The 20,459-nt window shown below is 48.9% G+C and overlaps 1 non-coding gene across 1 annotated transcript; it reads right to left on the reverse strand.

The window, feature by feature from the left end:
* Nucleotides 1-1,963: 1,963 nt before the first annotated feature.
* On the reverse strand, nt 1,964-2,036 carry Trnat-agu (transfer RNA threonine (anticodon AGU)). The gene has a single exon. It is a non-coding gene; the product is annotated as a tRNA-Thr (tRNA).
* Nucleotides 2,037-20,459: the final 18,423 nt, after the last annotated feature.

Genomic DNA, 20,459 nt, shown 5'->3' on the forward strand with positions numbered 1-20,459 from the left:
GCCAGAACAGAGGCCCTCGCTATGCATGTAGCGAATCAGAATAGGAAATGAGGGGCTCGTTGAAAATAACACAGAAATAAGGGTTGGCAGTCGAGAAAACCTCGGAAAGCAAAGGGGAGGATGTGGTAGATCATTGAAACAGATTAAGAATTTGGAAAGAAAGAAAGAAAGTGAAGAAAAAATGCCCGCCAGGTGGGATCCGAACCCACGACCTCCAGAATACCGGTCTGGTGCGATAACCACTACGCTACCGGCGGGGCGATTTTCCCATTCACTTTCTGGGGTATTTATGTTAGGTATGTTTGTTTCCTGTGCTTGGGGGTGGTAGCCAGCGCCATTCGGACTAATCGGGGTGAAGGGGACCTTCTTTTTAACCCCCGGGTCGTGACTCGAGTGTCTACGACATGTCCAGAGTGGTCGACCAGCTTTGAACCCTCTTAAGCTCCCTTTGGCAACAAGACTGCCAGAACAGAGGCCCTCGCTATGCATGTAGCGAATCAGAATAGGAAATGAGGGGCTCGTTGAAAATAACACAGAAATAAGGGTTGGCAGTCGAGAAAACCTCGGAAAGCAAAGGGGAGGATGTGGTAGATCATTGAAACAGATTAAGAATTTGGAAAGAAAGAAAGAAAGTGAAGAAAAAATGCCTGCCAGGTGGGATCCGAACCCACGACCTCCAGAATACCGGTCTGGTGCGATAACCACTACGCTACCGGCGGGGCGATTTTCCCATTCACTTTCTGGGGTATTTATGTTAGGTATGTTTGTTTCCTGTGCTTGGGGGTGGTAGCCAGCGCCATTCGGACTAATCGGGGTGAAGGGGACCTTCTTTTTAACCCCCGGGTCGTGACTCGAGTGTCTACGACATGTCCAGAGTGGTCTACCAGCTTTGAACCCTCTTAAGCTCGCTTTGGCAACAAGACTGCCAGAACAGAGGCCCTCGCTATGCATGTAGCGAATCAGAATAGGAAATGAGGGGCTCGTTGAAAATAACACAGAAATAAGGGTTGGCAGTCGAGAAAACCTCGGAAAGCAAAGGGGAGGATGTGGTAGATCATTGAAACAGATTAAGAATTTGGATTAAGACCGGTATTCTGGAGGTCGTGGGTTCGGATCCCACTTGGCGGGCATTTTTTCTTCACTTTCTTTCTTTCTTTCCAAATTCTTAATCTGTTTCAATGATCTACCACATCCTCCCCTTTGCTTTCCGAGGTTTTCTCGACTGCCAACCCTTATTTCTGTGTTATTTTCAACGAGCCCCTCATTTCCTATTCTGATTCGCTACATGCATAGCGAGGGCCTCTGTTCTGGCAGTCTTGTTGCCAAAGGGAGCTTAAGAGGGTTCAAAGCTGGTCGACCACTCTGGACATGTCGTAGACACTCGAGTCACGACCCGGGGGTTAAAAAGAAGGTCCCCTTCACCCCGATTAGTCCGAATGGCGCTGGCTACCACCCCCAAGCACAGGAAACAAACATACCTAACATAAATACCCCAGAAAGTGAATGGGAAAATCGCCCCGCCGGTAGCGTAGTGGTTATCGCACCAGACCGGTATTCTGGAGGTCGTGGGTTCGGATCCCACCTGGCGGGCATTTTTTCTTCACTTTCTTTCTTTCTTTCCAAATTCCTAATCTGTTTCAATGATCTACCACATCCTCCCCTTTGCTTTCCGAGGTTTTCTCGACTGCCAACCCATATTTCTGAGTTTTTTTCAACGAGCCCCTCATTTCCTATATATATATATATATATATATATATATATATATATATATATATATATATATATATATATATAGCGAGTCAAAATAGCAATTGAGGGGCTCGTTGAAAAGAAGACAGAAATAAGAATTGGCAGTCAAGAAGCCCTCGGAAAGCAAGGGGGAGGATAAAGAAGGATAAAGCTCAAGGGGGAGGATAAAGCTCAAGATAAAAAATTTGGAGAATAAGAAAGTGGAGAAAAATGCCCGCCAGGTATGATCTGAACCCACGACCTCCAGAATACTGGTCTGGTGCGATAACCACTACGCTACCGGCGGGGCTACTTTAGCCTCCACTTTCTGGGGTATTTTTGTTCAGGTGTTTTTGTTTCCGGCGCTTGGGGGTGGTGGCCAGCGCCACTCAGACTACTCGGCGTGAAGGGGACCTTCTTTTTTTAACCCCCGGGCCGTGACTCCAGCGTCTACGACATGTCGAGAGTGGTCGACCAGCATTGAACCCTCTTAAGCTCCCTATGGCACCTAGACTGCCAGAACAGAAGCCCTCGCTATGCATGTAGCGAATCAGAATAGGAAATGAGGGGCTCGTTGAAAATAAGACAGAAATAAGAATTGGCAGTCAAGAAGACCTCGGAAAGCAAAGGGGAGGATGTAATAGCTCAAGATAAAGAATTTGGAAAATAAGAAAGTAGAGAGAAATGTCCGCCAGGTGGGATCCGAGCCCACGACCTCCAGAATACCGGTCGGGTGCGGTAATCACTACGCTACCGGCGGGGCTACTTTACCCTCCACTTTCTGGGGTATTTATGTTCAGGTGTTTTTGTTTCCTGCGCTTGGGGGTGGTGGGCAGCGCCACTCGGACTACTCCGGGTGAAGGGGACCTTCTTTTTTTAACCCCCGGGCCGTGAGTCGAGCGTCTACGGCATGTCAAGAGTGGGCGACCAGCAATGAACCCTCTTAAACTCCCCATGGCAACAAGACTGCCAGAACAGAGGCCCTCGCTATTCATGAAGCCAATCAGAATAGGAAATGAGGGGCTCGTTGAAAATAAGACAGAAATAAGAATTGGCAGTCAAGAAGACCTCGGAAAGCAAAGGGGAGGATGTAGAAGCTGAAGATAAAGAATTTGGAAAATAAGAAAGTGGAGAAAAATGCCCGCCAGGTGGGTTCGGACTGCCAATTCTTATTTCTGTCTTATATATATGTACAATAAGTACAATAACGACAAGATAAAGCACCGTTCAACTGGACAGGGATAATTATGAACGTGTACCACCCGAAGAGTGCCAGAGAGCCAGCCGCGTGCACCGATTTCTTTGGACTGCCTTTGCTGAGCATCCCGCTGCATTTTCTTCGGAAAAAAACCATCTTACGGTTTGGTGGAGTGTGCGGGTTCTCCGCCCCAGCTCACTCCATCTACCCTCGAGCCTGGAGTGCGGGAGTCGCACCCTCCCATCTCCTACTGAGTTAGCCATGCCTGTTCATGCCCAACAGACCACGTACCCTTCCCCGCCGGCTGTCATCTGCTCCAGAGCGATACGCCATCGTGACCCACCGCAGTTCAGTGGCGCCGACGACCAGGACGCCGAGGAGTGGCTTTCTTCTTTTGAGCGAGTTAGCGCCTACATTGAGTGCGACGATGTCACGAACCTCTGTAACGCTGGTTTCCCCTATATGGGGTGGCCTAACAACGGTATCTCAACCATCCAGGTGATAGGTCAACCTGGAACGCAATTACAACGAACAATACTGGCCTATGTGGTCGCTCAGCTCTGCGGAAGCTTCGCGCGGAACAGCGCTTAGGAGCGTGCTCAACAGGCCAATGAGACCTTTACCAGCAACATTAAGGATGTGTTGATCTCTGCCGGCGCGTGAACCAGTCAATGCATGAGCCATGCAGCGTCAAACACATTTTCAAAGCATTGCCGAGGAGAAGTTTTACAAACTTCTCGCGGAAAATCTCCCAAAACCTTACCGAAGTCATAAGCCTGCGCCGTTGTTACCACAAGTTGGGCAGGCAGCGCATCTTCACTAGTCGCCGACCACTGGAGCGTGACGACCGACGGCTGGCTTCTGTGCACTGCGCGCTTTGGGAAAAATGAACAGACTGTACAGCTTGTTCACTGGAAATCGACGAAAACCGGTCCTTGTTGCACCGCATCAAGAAGCTGATTCGCGAGGAGGCCGCACTCCAGATCACTCTCCTGTCTCGTTTACCCCTGTAGTCATTGCCGGCACAAGACCCTGCCCCTTTGTTGCTACTACGTCAAATGATTAGGGAGCAGGTCACTGAAGCCATTCCAGCTGCGCCCGAGCCCTTGCCTGGTGCGGCTCCACTTTGCTACGCTGAAGTTGCGGCACGGTCCCCGCCTAACGCTTACGTGCCTCGACACCACACACGGCCGACGCTACATTCCTGCGGTTCGCTCACCGCCGCTCCACACCGACCCATGGCGAACGGCTGGTAGCCGGCCGATATGTTTCTTCTGTTCAATTCTTGGCCACGTGAAACGTTATTGCCAAAGTGGCGTTCCGCTGCTGAGAGAATCTTTCCGACGGCCAGCATACACTAATAACGCTTATAATACTCACCACAGCTACGACACCCATCTGGAGTTGCTGTATCCCTCGCCTCCACGTGAGGAACTCTCTTACGGTTCCCGTGGGCCCTTCTCTCCTTGTCGCCGTTCCATCTCGCCGATGCGGCGACGTTCGGATGCCAAGGAGGAAAACTGATCGCCACAGTTCCACAGGCAAGAACTACGATGGCGTCGAAATATCGAAGCCTTTCCCTGTCCTCTACAAACCCTATTGAATTAGACGTGGAAGGAATCCCTTCTTACGCCTTGATTGACACTCGAGCTGCGCTTTCAGTTACGGACGAGGAGATTTGTCGTAAATTAGGAAAAGTAAGGACGCCAATTTTCCGTTTTCATCTCCGCACTGCCCCAGCGCGTCACGTCGAGCCCGTCGCAGTTTGCACCCCTCCCCGGGACTTTAGTACATAATGAGTTTTACAACCCCGAGTTTCTCGTCCTCCGCTCTTGTTCCTGTCGCATCATCTGAGAGTGCGGCTTGTTGTCGCATCATAGCGCCATTATTGACTGTGCCCATACCGACCTTGCTTTACTTCGTCTGCTTGACCCCCAAACGGACAGGATTCCGCTTTCTTCTAGGCTTTCCACCGCCGACGATAGCTCCATTCCGCCCGCTTCAGCCGTTGTGACCTGTGACACAATTTCTGGAGCAACAGTCTGCTCCCACCCTCTAATCTTTTTTCCCACCCCAAAGGTTCCCCTCTTCTCTATACCGTCTTTATGATCGAGAATGGGACTTGCACTATGTCTGCATGGCATGCATCTCTTCCCCCCTAACTGTGCTTCGTGGTGGATCCCTTGGGTTTCTGGAAGCTATTGATAGCTACCTCGTCGCTTCCTGGATGTGTCATCTGCTCTGTCTATCAATTCAATGAGCCGACCTCTCACGTTTGACTCTGCTGCCTTCCTTTCCTCCATATACGACAGTCGCGATCCTCTTCAGCGGGGGGTGGCCACTAGGGGGACTATGCAATCGCTTGCTCTCTGAATGGGCTATGCAATGAACTCTTTCTGGTGGCTGAATTTCTCAACACCCGGATCAGCGAGCTACACCGTTGGTTCCACGAAGTCTTGGCAGACGTGTGGACACTTCTCCACGAAAAATCGGACAATTGGTCGAGTTTCTACGGCTTTCTACCACTTCGAAGCGGTGCCAGTCTAGCAAGGCCTAACGTGGACCTCAGCATCCCCAACCGTGGGCGGCAAACTCGAAGCGAAGCGGCACCGCCTCATTGGTGAAGAAGTAATAGAAAATGAAGTGATGGCACCAATACAACATGGAGGTCGCCGTGGATTGTGAGGATATTTCACCAGACGAATTCTGCGTACAAGCGAGGTGGCTCGACAGCCACAGGCAGACGAACCAGAAAGCGCTGAAAGCGCTAAGCCTAACAACAGAGAGAAGGTGAAAAGAAGATGGCGCGTGGGCCGGTGTCGGCCTACGTGAGACGCTACGGCAATGTAGGCCACCATCAAAGTCACGGCGACCCGATTTGTCGAAGGAAGACATCAAGATAATATTAAGACCAAGGCATGGGCTACATGTATCCCGAACAAGCCAAGTTATCCTGAGCGACTGCATAATGGCCGCTGCAAACATCGACCCAACAGAAGCCGAAGAAGACACGCTACGCACCGATAATGACAACAATATAATAGTTATAAGGTCACCGAGCATCAAACGGGCAAAAGCCTAGAACAACGTCACCACTCTGAAGATCAAGGAGCATGAACACCAGATTGTGGTTTATGCAACTCATCCAGAGGAGTGCATAAAAGGAATCATCCTCAACAGCCCAAGCAGAGAAAATGAAGAAATAATCTCTCGCAGCTTAGTTAACAAAAGGAACCCCACCATTCTACAAGCACGGCGAATGCGAAAGACAAACTCCGTGGTAATCATCTTCGAGGGAGAAAAAGTTTCATACTTTGCTTACTATAGAGGTACCTACTACAGGTGCTACCTCCACAAGAAAAAACACGAAATTTGCAATTCATGCGGAAGACTGTGACACAGAGCCGATGTCTGCCCGGCCCCAGAAAAAAAGATATGCAGTGGCTGCGGAACGAAGACTCCCCCGTCGGATCACACTTTCATGCCGAAATGTGCACTCTGCAGCTGCGATCATCCAACACGGGTCAATAAATGCAGCAGGCGTTACCAGACACTCTTCATACTTAAGAAAAGAAGCTGGGAGAAGAAGAAAAGAGCCCTAATAGGCAAGATCACGACCAGGGCCAAAGAACGCCTGCAGAAGATGCCGGCGCAATCCTAATACCCGTAAAGACACAGACGTCCCTCTTCCCTGCACTCCCACCTGCGGGCAGTGGCGGGAATCAGCACCAGGAGAGGGGTAGGACGAGCAGGGACTCCACTCCCTCCCACATCAGGAATTCCGGATCGGCTTTGAGACAGAGGGGCACTCCAAGGCAAGGTCCAGGTCCAGGTCTAGGTCCGAATCAAGGAACGGGACCAACGCAGCGTCGAGGGACGGGCGAGAGGGGACGCACTCGACCAACACGGTGAGCTGGGCAACTGCCGTCTCCCAGGGGGGCACACAGGCACACAAATTAGACCCCACAGCCGAAGAAAATAGCCAGTTTGAGAGGGCCAAAATCAGAAAGACGCTACAAATTCTACTTGAAGAAAACAGACAACCTAAAGAAAAAATTGCCAAACTGAAGGTAAAAGACTCGCACAGTAACAAAGGAACGAAAATGGATGCATCCCAAAATGACAAACCAACAGCAGCCCCAAGTGGTATGAATAATAAATCTCCCCCATCAAAGAAAAGGGACGTACCGCATGAAGACGAGGTGGCAAACACTCAGCCACAGTCACTGCACGACACCAAAGTATACTTGGCCGAGAAGTTCAAGCAATGCAGCGAAGAACTTGATAGCAAAAAAGAAGAGCAATGCGCACAGCTCTACGATAAACTCGACGCGCCAACAACTAAACATGTTAACAATCTCCACGTACGGATACGTGCAATAGAAAAGGCTAGAACCGAAGAAGGTATGTGAGGTCTAATAGACCCCTTAAAGACTACAACACCATAGGCTAGACTGTCAATGATAGACTTGATGAAAAACCCGAAAGAGAACTAACGCCATAGCTGTTAAAAACAACAAGTACATCATCTGGCAATGGAACTGCATGGGGTGCAAAAACAAAAGAGGCAACGTGGAGTTCTTACTAAACAACAAAGAAGTGCAAATAGACCAGACATAATATGTCTATAGGACACCAGAAGGATAGCGAAGATGACCTCTTACAAAGCGTTCAGAACACTGAACGGTGTCAAGAAGCACGGGAAGGAAGCAGTCACGACACCTGTTAGAAGAAATTTCGCAACCCTCCAACACGGCACCAGAATATAAACTATAGAACCACACATTCATCGAAAGTAAACCTCGAGGAAAGGGAACACAGAGCAGCCTCTTCATACTTTAACTCTACATTAGCCCAAAACAAAAGAATGGGTTCACTAACCTACTGAAGAGGGTCACGGAGCTTGCGGACAAATATCCTTTGGTAACAGGCCTACTGCGCTGCCCAGAGGGCGCTGCGCAAGCGGCTTCCGGGCAGTACTTCCGGGTAGTACAAAGCTGCGCGGGCCCCATATGATCCCGTGTTGACAGAAGCAAAATGACCTCGACGCTCCCGATTATTTTGCAACGTGGTCACCAGCTCATCCCCGACGCGTCCGGTCTATTTCAGCGATCAACTTGCCATTAGGGGAAAAAGCTTTGCAGCGCTAAACACGTTTACAGCGCCGACGAAAGTACCGGGACCGTGACGGCGTCTGCTACTCGCAGGTACACCGATCGATGGTCGTACGAAGTGAAATTTTAAGTTAAATTTCTAGGTTAAACTAATACTCTAGGTGACAAAGACTTCTCAAAAACAGCCGATCAAAAAAGAAGAGTGACGCAATCGGCGATGATCGCGCTTTAAAAAGCCAGCGAGTCCGGCGGACCGCAGGCTCGCATGCTGCGGTGCGCCGCTCTTTTGCGTACCTGCACAATATGTGTGCACTTTCATTAAACAGTGCTCGTTTGCGTCGCTGTTACGAATACATGGTGCAGCGTTAGCTTGCCGTTTTGTTGCGCGTCTCAGTGACAAAATCCTGCGACCGTCAGAAGCGTGAAATCTGTTTTGCGATTCCGAAATTAGTGGCCGTAAAACAAAGTGGTCGGGCGAACTAAGAGGCCGCTCGCTTTCCTTCTTTGCTCTCACTTTACTTAATTACGCTCTTGCAGCATGCATTCCAAGTTCGCATTTAATAGCCTAGAATGAGGGTCAGCAACGGCCGAGTTCCATGCAGCCGACACGGCGGAGGGGTGGATGGCAAATCAGGTGGGAGGAGGAGGGGGGCTTTGAATGCAAAGAGAAAAATATTCAGCGAATTTCTAATAATATTTGACAATAATCTGGCGAAGTGTGCAGAGGGGGGGGCAATTCAACTGGAAGACGCCAATTCTCTGTTCTTGTCTCGCTGTCTAACTCCATTTGAAGTCAAAACTGGCGTGTCGGCGTTCAGATTCGACGACCCCTGCACTAGAAAACCAACACAGTCAGTGATGATCGTATGTAAATATTCGGGGCCCCACGCCGTGTATGCGGCTGCGTTACGTTGTGCTGTGTCATTCTATTGAAAGGCGCAGGGTAAGCGTTATACTCCTTATGCATTTTTGGACATTTGGAAGTAGAATTTTCTCGGCATCTACTAAAAGTATGTATATTATCCACACAACATTCTCTTTCAAGTTTTCAGCCATTTTAACTGTTCAAGATATCGTAAAATCAGACTAAAACGACGTTTTTTATGATTGTTTATCCCAAAAGTACCTGAATTTTTGCTTCATTTGCATATTCGAAATGCTGCAACGAAGAAAAGTTATGTGCATATTTTCAATTCTGGCACAGTAGATATGCCCACTTATGTAGATGAGAAGGAAAAATACAGGATACACGAAATATTTGTACCTACATATTAAAAAAATTATTTCGAGATAATTGAGTTTAAATTAAGAAAAGAACTGAAAATCAATACCTGTTTACCACAAACACCGCTTGAGTCATTTATGTAGTAAGCACCAGATTCGTAATCAGCGTCGAAGTCATTTTTTCGCTTTTCGGCGTGTCGTCGATCCTCCGTTGCCTATTTTGGGAGATCTCGTGCAGCTCTTTTAGCAAAGTATCTTCGCTTGTAGTCAAACTATTTCAGCCACTTGATAGTGGTGTTGCACTCAGGGTTAAATCTGAATGATTCCAAACTTCTTACTCACGCTATGCTATTGTAACAGAAAGAACAGCATCCAATGTTGCAATCTACAGAGTGTCAAGCCCAACAGAGACTTTTGTTGGCCCGCGGCTGCGAAGCACAAATGTTGCGAAACGTGCCTAGCGTCTTCAGGCTGCGTTGGCTACAAAATCTGCTATGCAATGGGTAGATACCAATTTCTTAATACAGCCGGTTCCAAAAAAGCGTTTTGGTCTGGAGCAGTAAGTTTCTTAGTTGAAGAAATTACATTAAAAATGGAGTACATTCTAGCAGGGGACATGTTTATTTACTACTTGCTTAAAGGGCAACTGAAGTGCTTTTCGAATTGGGTAAAAATATATTTGTTGCAAATAATACGTTGGTTATGTTATGCCTGTAAAGTTTCTTTTGTCTTTTGTAGCCTGGGGTCAGAGGTATTTGTCGGTAAAGTTGACCCTCCGCCGCGCCCACTGCTTTCTTCCGTATCGCCGGAAGAGCGAGAAACAGAGAGGCAGCGATCGGACGTAGCGTCATATTCGGAAGATTGCCGGCTGCGTGCTCCGCCTCTTCGCTGTGTCCTCCTTTGTTGGCGAAGTTCCAAATTAAGAAGGCGTTTAATCTGACCTTTATTTATCTGTATTGTCGAGAGTTGCTTTGGCGTTGATTTTTAACCGTTTTGCCATTGTGTTTTTAGAGATTCTCTAAAGCGACTCCTATATACCAGATATTTCCTACGCGAGCGCCCGTGTCTACTACATTGCCTTCACGAGAGGTGGGGCCCGGTCGTGTCGTCGGGTACTCTGCGCTTCATAAGCAAAGCGACTGGCTCAGACAAATAGGCCTTCTGCGCTGCCCAGGGGGCGCTGCGCAAGCGGCTTCCGGGCAGTACTTCCGGGTACTAGTACAAAGCAGCGCGGGGCCCATAGGATCCCGTGTTGACAGAACCAAGATGAGCTCGACGTTCCCGATCATTTTGCTACGTGGTCACCAGCTCATCCCCGACGCGTCCGATCTATTTTAGCGACCAACTTGGCATTAGGGGAAAAAGCTGTGCAGCGCTAAACACGTTTACAGCGCCGACGAAAGTGCCGGGACCATGACTGGCAGGTCACGGTCCCGGAAGGATGCTACTCGCATGTTCACCGATCGATGGTCGTACGAAGAGAAATTTTAAGTGAAATTTCTAGTTTAAACTAATACTCTAGGTGACAAAGACTTCTCAAAAACAGCCGATCAAAAATGAAGGATGACGCAATCGGCGATGATCGCGCTTTAAAAGCCAGCGAGTCCCGCGGACCGCAGGCTCGCCTGCTTGCGCCGCTCTTTTACCTGCACGCTATGCGTGCACTTCTATTAAACAGTGCTCGTTTCCGTCGCCGTTACGAATACATGGTGAAGCGTTAGCTTGCCATTTTGTTACGTGTCTGATCAATGACAAAATGCCGCGACCGTCAGAAGCGTGAAATCTGTTTTGCGATTCCTAAATCAGTGGCCGTAAAACAAAGTGTTCGGGCAAACTAAGAGGCCGCTCGCTTTCCTTGTTTGCTCTCAATTTCCTTAATTACGCTCTTGCAGCATACATTCCCAGTTCGCACTTATTAGGCTAGAATGAGGGTCAGCAACGGCCGAGTTCCATGCAGCCGACACGGCGGAGGGCTGGACGGCAAATCGAGTGGGAGAGGGAGGAGGGGGGCTTTGAATGCAAAGAGAAAAAATTCAGCGAATTTTAATAATATTTGACAATATTCTGGCGAAGTGTCAAGATAGGGGGGGGGGGCAATTCAACTGGAGGACGCCAATTCTCTGATCTTGTCTCGCTGTCTACCTCCATTTGAAGTCAAAACTGGCGTGTCGGCGTTCAGATTCGACGACCCGTGCACTAGAAAAGAAAAACAGTCAGTGATGATCGTATGTAAATATCCAGGGCCCCGCGCCGTGTATGCGGCTGTGTTACGTGATGTTGTAGAAGTACACATCTCTGCAGGCAGCGGGCGTGTGATTTCGTGCATGTTTTGCGTCTTTAATAGCGCATAACTTGTTTATTTGGCGCGCCCCACCTACTCGCTAGTATACATGTACCCTGTCGTTCATAAATCGTGCGGCATAAAACGTTATGCAAGAATCATTTAGTTTGCGAAAATACAAAACAAAATTTCTACTCATTACAAAGGCGGTGCCAGGCCAGCAGTGTCAGCTGAGTCGGCTGCGCAAATATTGGGTTCGCTTGCATGCTCCCGCTGAAGCAACCTTTTGCAGTTACCTCAGGATATAAGATGAGTAGCGTTCCGTGTTTATGCTACTCGTGAACTTTCCTTTGTCGACCGCACGCAGGAACAAAAAACTGTAACTGTCGTCAAACAGTTAAACGCCCCTACCTGGCGATACTGTCCCACGCCGCGACCACCACGACATCTCCCTCAAAAGAAAGCCGACAAAGCGGCTTCTTTTAGCGGATTATATTTTGTTTAGCCTCTGCAACTTTTTTAAGGGCTATTTCATACAGTATGCAGTCATTTAAACACGCCACAAAGCGCCACAACCAACTTTCACTCTGGCTTGTAATTGAAAACACATGCAGGGCGGCGAGGGTCGTCTGCTTTTGTACTACCCAGAGGCGTCGGCCGCTGGGGGCGGTGCATGTCGCCAAAACTCCAGCGCAGGAGGCCTATAGTAGGCGATTTCGATGCTCACTACGCAGAATGGGGATACGACAGAAAGACCAAAAGAGGCCGTACCTTACGGATGGATGCCCAAAACCTCGGCCTCACTCTCCAAACCGACTCGAGCTTCCCGACAAAGACGGGCAACAGCTTCAGCAAAGGCACGACACCCGACTTAACGTTCACCAAAACCTTGAAAGAGAATTTCGGCTGGGCTAACCTACACGAAAATTTCGGAAACGACCACAACATAGTACAAAGTATGCTGGAAACAGGAGCTCCTCAAAAGCGAAAAGGCAAAAAAAAATCCGCATAACAGAATGGGATAAGTTCAGAGATAATAAATATGCAAGAAAAGAGGCAGAAGGAGAACATTGCACTGAAATAAAGTATATCCATGAATGTATCCAACAACTACAAGAGGACGCTAGGAAAGGCACGAAAATAATAGCACAAGAAGCAGACCTGCAGCAAGTAAACTCCCGACTATTACACATGTGGGAGGCAAAAAACAGCCTACACAAAAGACTGGACTTTCAAAAACACAACAGAACCCCTAGAAAGAAAATAGCAACGATAAACAAGCAAACAGAAGAACATTCAAACAACCTGTCGAGACAAAACTGGCACGACACGTGCAACAGAATGGACTCGCTGGTCAGCTTAGCAAAAAGCTGGAACATCTTCAGCCACCTTATAATTTACAAAAGCAGAAAAACGGCGCAAAGAGAAAACCTAAAGAAGATTATTCACCTGTACGAAGACCCAGAAGAGGACCTAATCAAAGACATTTGGGATAAATATTTTGGAGGAACGCATCAACTCAAGACTCACGATGGAACATACCAAGGCGCGCCGAAGCCCACACTCGACAGACCGATTTCGGAGAGTGAGGTCAGGCCGGCTGTCCAGGAACTCAAGCCAAAATCGGCACCGGGCCCAGATGGCATCACGAATACGATCATAAGAAACATGAAGGACGACTCCATAGAAGCACTCACCAAATTCTTCAATCAAGTTTGGAAAAAGGGCCAACTCCCAGAAACATGGAAGGCAGCCAACATAGTAATGATTTCTAAACCTGGAAATAAGTTACTTCTTAGCATCGTTAGGCTAATCTCACTCACATCATGCCTCGGAAGGCTCCTCGAACACCTAATCCTAAACATACTCAACAAACACATGGAGTCAAGCGGCCTTTACCCGGCCGCGATGATTGATTTAGAGGAAACCTCTCGACGCAGGACATACTCCTATTATTAAAACAAGGAGCCGTAGACGAAGAAGGAACATGTATCTTGGACACGAGAGCCCTTTTAGGACTACACATCACCAAAGTATTCGACAGGGTCAGCCACGATGCGATGGTAAATTCCATCGATAAACTGAGACTCGAAGAAAAGGCCTTCAACTACGTACAAAATTTTCTCAGGAACAGAACTGCCAAGAGAAAGTTTGACGAAATGGAATCAAAGGAATCCGACATGATTAATAGCAGAACAGCGCAAGGCTCGGCGTTATCCCCTTTTCTTTTCAACGTGGCAATGATAAGCCTCCGTGAGGAACATAATAAAAATATGAACCTCCACCACACCATACATGCAGATGACTCACATAATTGGTGGCAGGACGCAGCGATGGACACATACAGAGCAAATTACAAGAAGCCATAAACCAGGTAGGAGAGTTCTTATCTTCGCGAGGCCTGGAATGCTCCCCCGAGAAATCGGAACTACTGGTTAAGAAGTGCCGAAAATAGACCAAAGAAACGCCAAGGGAACATGAGATGATCACGCTCACCCTACAGAACAGACCTATTCCGACGGTGAACGCTATCAAAATATTAGGCCTCAGAATACAAGAAAACGGCTGAAACACCGAATCGGTCGATGCCCTGGAGAGAAACGTAAAAAACACCATCAGGCTCGTATCCAGGGTAACCAATCGACACCACGGGCTCAAAGAAGGCAATATAATAAGACTCATACAAGCATATCTAATCTCAAGAGTTGCGTACCGACTCCCTTCCTGAACTTGAAAACAGAAGAAAAGTCCAAGCTAAACAACCTGATTACACGAGCGCACAAAAGGCCCATAGGAATGCCGATCAGCACCCCAAATGAAAAGCTGAAGGACCTTGGGCTACACAACACGCTGAATTTGATAATCGAAGCACAACAACCAGCACAGTACGAGAGGCTCTCACGGGGCAAAACAGGTAGATACATCTTAGACTACTAAACATCAGCACCAGAAATCAGCAGGAGGGACCAAGGGAAGAAATGGACACAAGGATCAGAGAAACGTTCATCATAGCCAGCACTCCAAGCAACATGCACCCAAATTAAAACCAAGAAAGAAAACAGGAGAGAGCGAAGGCTCTCCACAAGAAATATGGTAAACTACAAGGTACCCTATATACAGATACGGCATTACAACAAGGACCTAAAACAAAATATAAGATATGTGTAGTCGTGGACGATACGGGATCTACTGTGACAGCCTGCACGGTTATGACCAAATACCCGCAGCTCGCAGAGGAGGCGGCCATAGCCCTGGCCACCGGAAAGGCAAAGAGAATAATTTGTGATTCGAAAACAGCAATCTTAAATTTTTCACGAGGCTACATCTCGACAACCGCATACAGTATTATTAGACATGAAACAAGACGGTGAAGCCAAAACCGCATTAATATGGACTCCAGTGCACTCCGGAATGCCTGGCAAAGAAGTCGCACATAAGGCTGCTCGTGATCTAGTCTACCGAGCGCTGAAACCCACTGCGGACACACTACCAGATGTGTATAGAGCCACTCACAACGTTAGAGAAATCTTGTACCACTATAGATGCAGCAGAAAAAAGTACCCCGAGGCACACGGTGATATGAATAGACCCCACGCCATCCCTTGGAGACAAATACAGACAGGAACATAACCTAACCCACTTCAGTCTAGCTACTACTACCCAGGGAAAGACAGCGATCTTTTCAATACATGCGGCCAAAGGGCAGACCTCAACCACATAGTATGGGCATTCACAGAAAACCACAAAGACACACAAAGAATAAACATCTTTAATGAGGAGCAAGGGGAGACGGCGCTGCTCAGCTCCGAAGAACTACTACAACTGCAGATACCAGCAGCTGAAGAAGCCGCCAGGGGTCAAGGACTCCTCGCCGACGACTGACAAGGGCAGGGAAATCCCACTCCTTCCACTTCTGGCTTTCTGCGGGAAAAATAAAGTTGTTTCTATCTCTCTCTCCCTCTCTCTCTCCAGCGTGACCAGCTTCTGAACCTTTCCGGTGTTTCCAATCCACCTTCCAGTGTCAGAGGACTTCATTGGGTCACAAATCGATCGTCTCCCATCGAATCGACACTGGCTCCCATCGTAGTTGGTGCCAGCGAACATATGGCGTTTGGGCTAAACAACGTTTCTTCATCGAAAGCCATGTTGATGAGCTGCTCCAGCGTGGCGTCGTTCAGCCATCCAATAGCCCTTAGGTTACTCCAGTAGTACTTGTTACAAAGAAGGATGAATCTATCCCATTTGTTTGGATTACCGCCGACTCAACATTGTCACTAAAATCGACGATGCCTTAGACTATCTGCAAGAAGCTGAGTTCCTCTCATCCCTGGGCCCGCGCTCCGATTATTGGCAATTACCGATGGCAGAAGATCATCGTGAAAAAACCACGTTTGTGGCACCCGGCGGATTATACGAATTTAACGTAATAGCGTTCGGGTTATAAAATGTGTCCGCCACTTTTGAGTGCATAATGGACGACAGTCTGCGTGGCCTCAACTCGAAAACTTCGTTATGTTACTTGGACGATGTCGTTATATTTCCCCGATTTCGACATCAATCTTACTCGTCTAGAGCAAGTTTTACAGTGACTGCTGGTCTACAGCTAAACTTAAAGTGCCATTGTGGTGAGGTATGTCCGCAGCGATTCCAGAGCGGCCAATCCACTAATACTATAAGTGTGACCCACGAGGAGGAAGAACAGGGGGTGGAGAAGCCCGAAGTCCGTCACCTGCTCTCCCGTTCGAGCAACCACACGGGCTGTCAATGAGACGACGGCCTACAAGTAGACGACAAGAAGCTGTTGCGTGCGTTGAGGTGATCTGGGTTCCGGTGGCGTAGAGCGCCGGCAGCGAGGCCTCACAGCGGACCAGGCCTCCGCTCTTCACGCCCGCCGCTACCCATCGGCCACCATCACGGTCCTGGCGAGCAAGGGACCGGTTTAATTGTGCAGCGACCCGCTCCGTCGCGAGACACTGCTTCCCCATGGACTGAAGAATAGTTCGTCGCTTTCACACCATCGCGTATCCGAGATCATCCGCATTGAGCGGGACTCTTTCTTACAACTTTGTGCACTATAATTCGCACCTGAGTGTTTGCGTGTCAAGTCCGTCAGTGTACGTAAGTTCCATTCCCGCCATGTGCATTACCTAGTTATTATATATCTTGTGTGTGCGCGTGCGAGAACGTAGTGGGTGTGACTGTCTGCGCGGTCCGGCCCATTATTTATTATAAAATTGGCGAGCCTGCTGGGATCCGCATTTCACCATCTGTAAAGAGGAACCCTGCTACTGTTTCTCCACGCATTTCACCATACACCGAAATGTGCATAGCCACACTGGAAAAAACTAATGAAAGCCGGACAGGGCTAGGCTTGACCGGCGAAGAGCTCCGTAAATATTTCGACACCAATTGCGAGAAACGTATGGCAGCGTTAGCTGTGAAAAGAGAGGCCAGGCGACATGGCATTGATGTAGGAATACTAGAACACGGTTGTGTGGACGCAGAAATGTTCCTGCGACAAGCTCGGCAGGCGCAAGAAGAAGACGAAAAGATGGCCCTCAGGAAATATGAGATGCAAAAGACGGAGCAGGAAAAACGAAAAGCTGCACTCAAAGAACGACTTGCTGAGTTAGAAAACTCTGAGTACACGTCATCCGATGCCCAATGGCGTATTTGAAGACCACGAGAAAGGGAATACTCTGAAACGTGGCGCATGGCAGAGAAAACGGATTCCGGCGAAAGAAAACCTCAGGGGAACAGTTCGGTGTTGCAAACGGAAGTTGTATGCCACGAATTGGAAAGCCACCAGCGACTGAAAGACTCAGTAGGAGATGAATACAAGCTACTGCCTCAAGAGGCAAGTCGGCTACCTCTTACCAGCGCTCGACATGCTGAAAACATCCGTTTCGCTGAACCCCTTTGCGAGTGTAAGACTGCCTGTGTAAAAGACTGCGATGCCCAAGCAGACCTGTGTTCGCTTCAAAGGAGCCATTGCACGCAATGCGAGACTCGTGACGAAAGCACGCGAGGCTCTCTAGCTGGAAAGCGGTGGATTTCCCTCACAGCTGCTTATTATAACAGAAAACAAACCCCACGCATTCGTACAGAACTCGCTCCTACCTCTAGTAGTAATGGTCCTGAGCGGAAGAAATTCCCGCGAGAAAGAAGTAGATATTGCACGGGAAAGAGACAGATGTCAGTCTATGGGCTAAATAACAGCTTGCTCCAGCCGAAAGTGCTTAGTAGGCGTTGTAGCCATTCCAACGCAGAGTGCTTTGGAAAGCTTAGGCAGGAAACTGTACAGAAATCTGTGAACAGAGCCCCACAATCTAGGCGGGCCTTATGACTCCATTGCAATGTATACCTTGGCAACCAATACAAGAGGCTAACTGATGTCGGCAGTAGCACGCGACATGCGGCTATTATTAAAAAGGCCCCAGTGAGAAACTGGCGCAAGCTCAAGAAATGCAGACAAGACCGGCTGGGAAACCATCAAGGCCAGAAAAAAAACTTGTGGTTTTAGACGCGAAGCATCTCTTTGTTAGGGGGATATCCCGCGTCCATGCCCCGTCCGTAGCGCGTATGATGATGATTGTGGCAGGATGCCGCCAGGGATTGGCCAACCAAAGAATCCATCACGAGATAGCTTCGCGTTGAACCATCATGGTCATCTTCCCGTAGGGGAACCGCTGAAGAAGAAGAACGAGAAGACAAAGCTGCGAAGAGCAGGGTGTGTACGTTGCTCTCACCCCGTCCGCAGTGCCTCTGATGATGATTGTGACTGGATGCCCCTAGGGATTGACAAACCAAAGAATTCTTCGCCAGATAGCTTCGCCTTCAGCCACCGTCGTCATCTTCCAGTAGGGGAACCGCTGAAGAAGAAGAAGAAGAAGGCAAAGCGGCGAAGAGGAGGACGTATACGTTGCTCTCAGCCGGTGCACCAACGTCAACAACCTTTACCTCACCAACGCTGACGGAGACTACCGATTTTACCAAAGAGCCGAGAACATCGACAAGAACATGATGCATGAGTTTCGGCGCCTAGAGAACCACCGCCTACTCACCGTAACACAACATTACTTGCGTGCCTTTGCCACCGGTTTGGACCCGGACGTGGAATTCTCTCTGGTGCTACTAAGCACCAGATCACTCAACATAACGCCAACACAAAGGAACCACACGGAACCCCCATGATGCTTCGCATCCTCAGTTAAGTTCCCCACTGGAAGATGGTGTAATTTTTTAGGTTTCGGAAGAGGCGCAGTACTTCAATTTGCTCGAGACTTTAATCAAAACGCTCTTCTAGGAGGCGCTGGTACCGATACCGCAGCAATTTGTACACTAAGGGAGCATGCTTCCCAAGGCAAGAAATAGGCACCGTATGACATCGCGAACAACCGTTGGCGCTCCCGGAAATCTCGCGCGTACACTGGAAACATTTTGTAACCTTTTTCTGCACTGGGACCTGTAGTGGTGTTACGTCTTCTAAGTTTGTTTTATTCTGGTGGAGCAAAAAACAGACTTAAATGCGCCGTAGATCTTTACTTTGTTTGGGGAAATTGTGTAATGCAGCCAACCATGCAAAAAGACATATTTCAGGAACAGTTTTGCTGAACCTATGTGGACTTACATGAACGAATGTGCCGTGTACTGTGGAGATTATGCTTGTAGGATTCATTTTTGAAGTTTACACTCAACCTCTCATGACGTCTGATGGGCGCAGACTGCCTTCCCGCCTACGACGCTTAGAATAGTCCGCCAGAGAACTTTCTTAAGGCGGGGGTAGTGTGATGAGGTATGGCTGCAGCGATTCCAGAGCGGCCAATCTACTAAATACTATGGGTGTGACCCACGAAGAGGAAGAGAGGGTGGAGGAGCTGTTTGGTCTCACAAGCAGCAAAACGGCTACCCTCGCGGTGTAGGCCCAAGGACCGTCGCCGGCTCTCCCGATCTAGCACCGACCGCGCTGTCAATGAGACTACGGCTGACAAGCAGACGACAAGAACCTGTTGTGCCTGGTGGAGTGATCGGTGTTCAGGTGGCGTAGAGCGCGGGGAGCGAGGCCTCACTACGGACCAGGCCTCCGCTTCTTACGCCCACCACTAGCCATCGGCCACCAACACGTTCGTGGCCAGCGAGGAACCGGTTTAATCCTGCAGCGACCCGCTCCATCACGAGACACTACTTCCCGTGTACTGCAGAATAGTGCGTCACTTCCACACCGTCGCGTCTCTGAGATCATCCGCAGTGACCATGACTCTTCCTAACAACTTTGTCCACTTTATTCCGCACCTAAATGTTTTCTTGGCTAGTCCGTGAGTGTACGGAAATATCATTCCCGCCTTGTAGATTATCTAGTTATTACATATGTTGCGTGTTCCGTGCGAGAACGTAGTTGGGGTTCTTGACTCTTTACGCGGTCCGACCTGACATTCATTATAACATTGTGGTATGGTGTAAACGCTGAGGGCAAGTTGTCGCCGCAACCAAGTCAGCCCGCCATCGGGGGGGAGGGCGGCGAGGGAAGGTCCTAGAGGACAGAGGACAAGGAGGTAAAGCTCACGCTACCGAAGCATCTCCACGGCGGCACTTCCAGGGCCTGTCTTCGGGACTGCCAAGTGTCCTGTGGCCGTTGTAAGGATGCCCGGGCACCACGTCACCGGCAACGCTTGGCTGTGGTGGTATTTTCACCGCCACCAACTTCCAATATTTTCTTCGTCCTGCTGATCTTGTTCTGTCCAGCGCCCATCAACAATGTGCCGCATCGGCCCCGCTGCCTGTGAGACGCTTGCTCTGGCCATCGCCTCAAGCCCTCGAAGCAGTTTCCCGAGCCACAAGCGCCGGTTCTATACAGCGAGGAACTATTTATTTCTTTTTTATTGGGGACTAATTTTCTAATGTCATCTGACATCA

The sequence above is a fragment of the Haemaphysalis longicornis genome, unplaced genomic scaffold (genome assembly GCF_048455015.1).
Source record: "Haemaphysalis longicornis isolate Haplotype H1 unplaced genomic scaffold, Haemaphysalis longicornis Haplotype H1 scaffold_15, whole genome shotgun sequence".
Classification (NCBI taxonomy): domain Eukaryota; kingdom Metazoa; phylum Arthropoda; class Arachnida; order Ixodida; family Ixodidae; genus Haemaphysalis; species Haemaphysalis longicornis.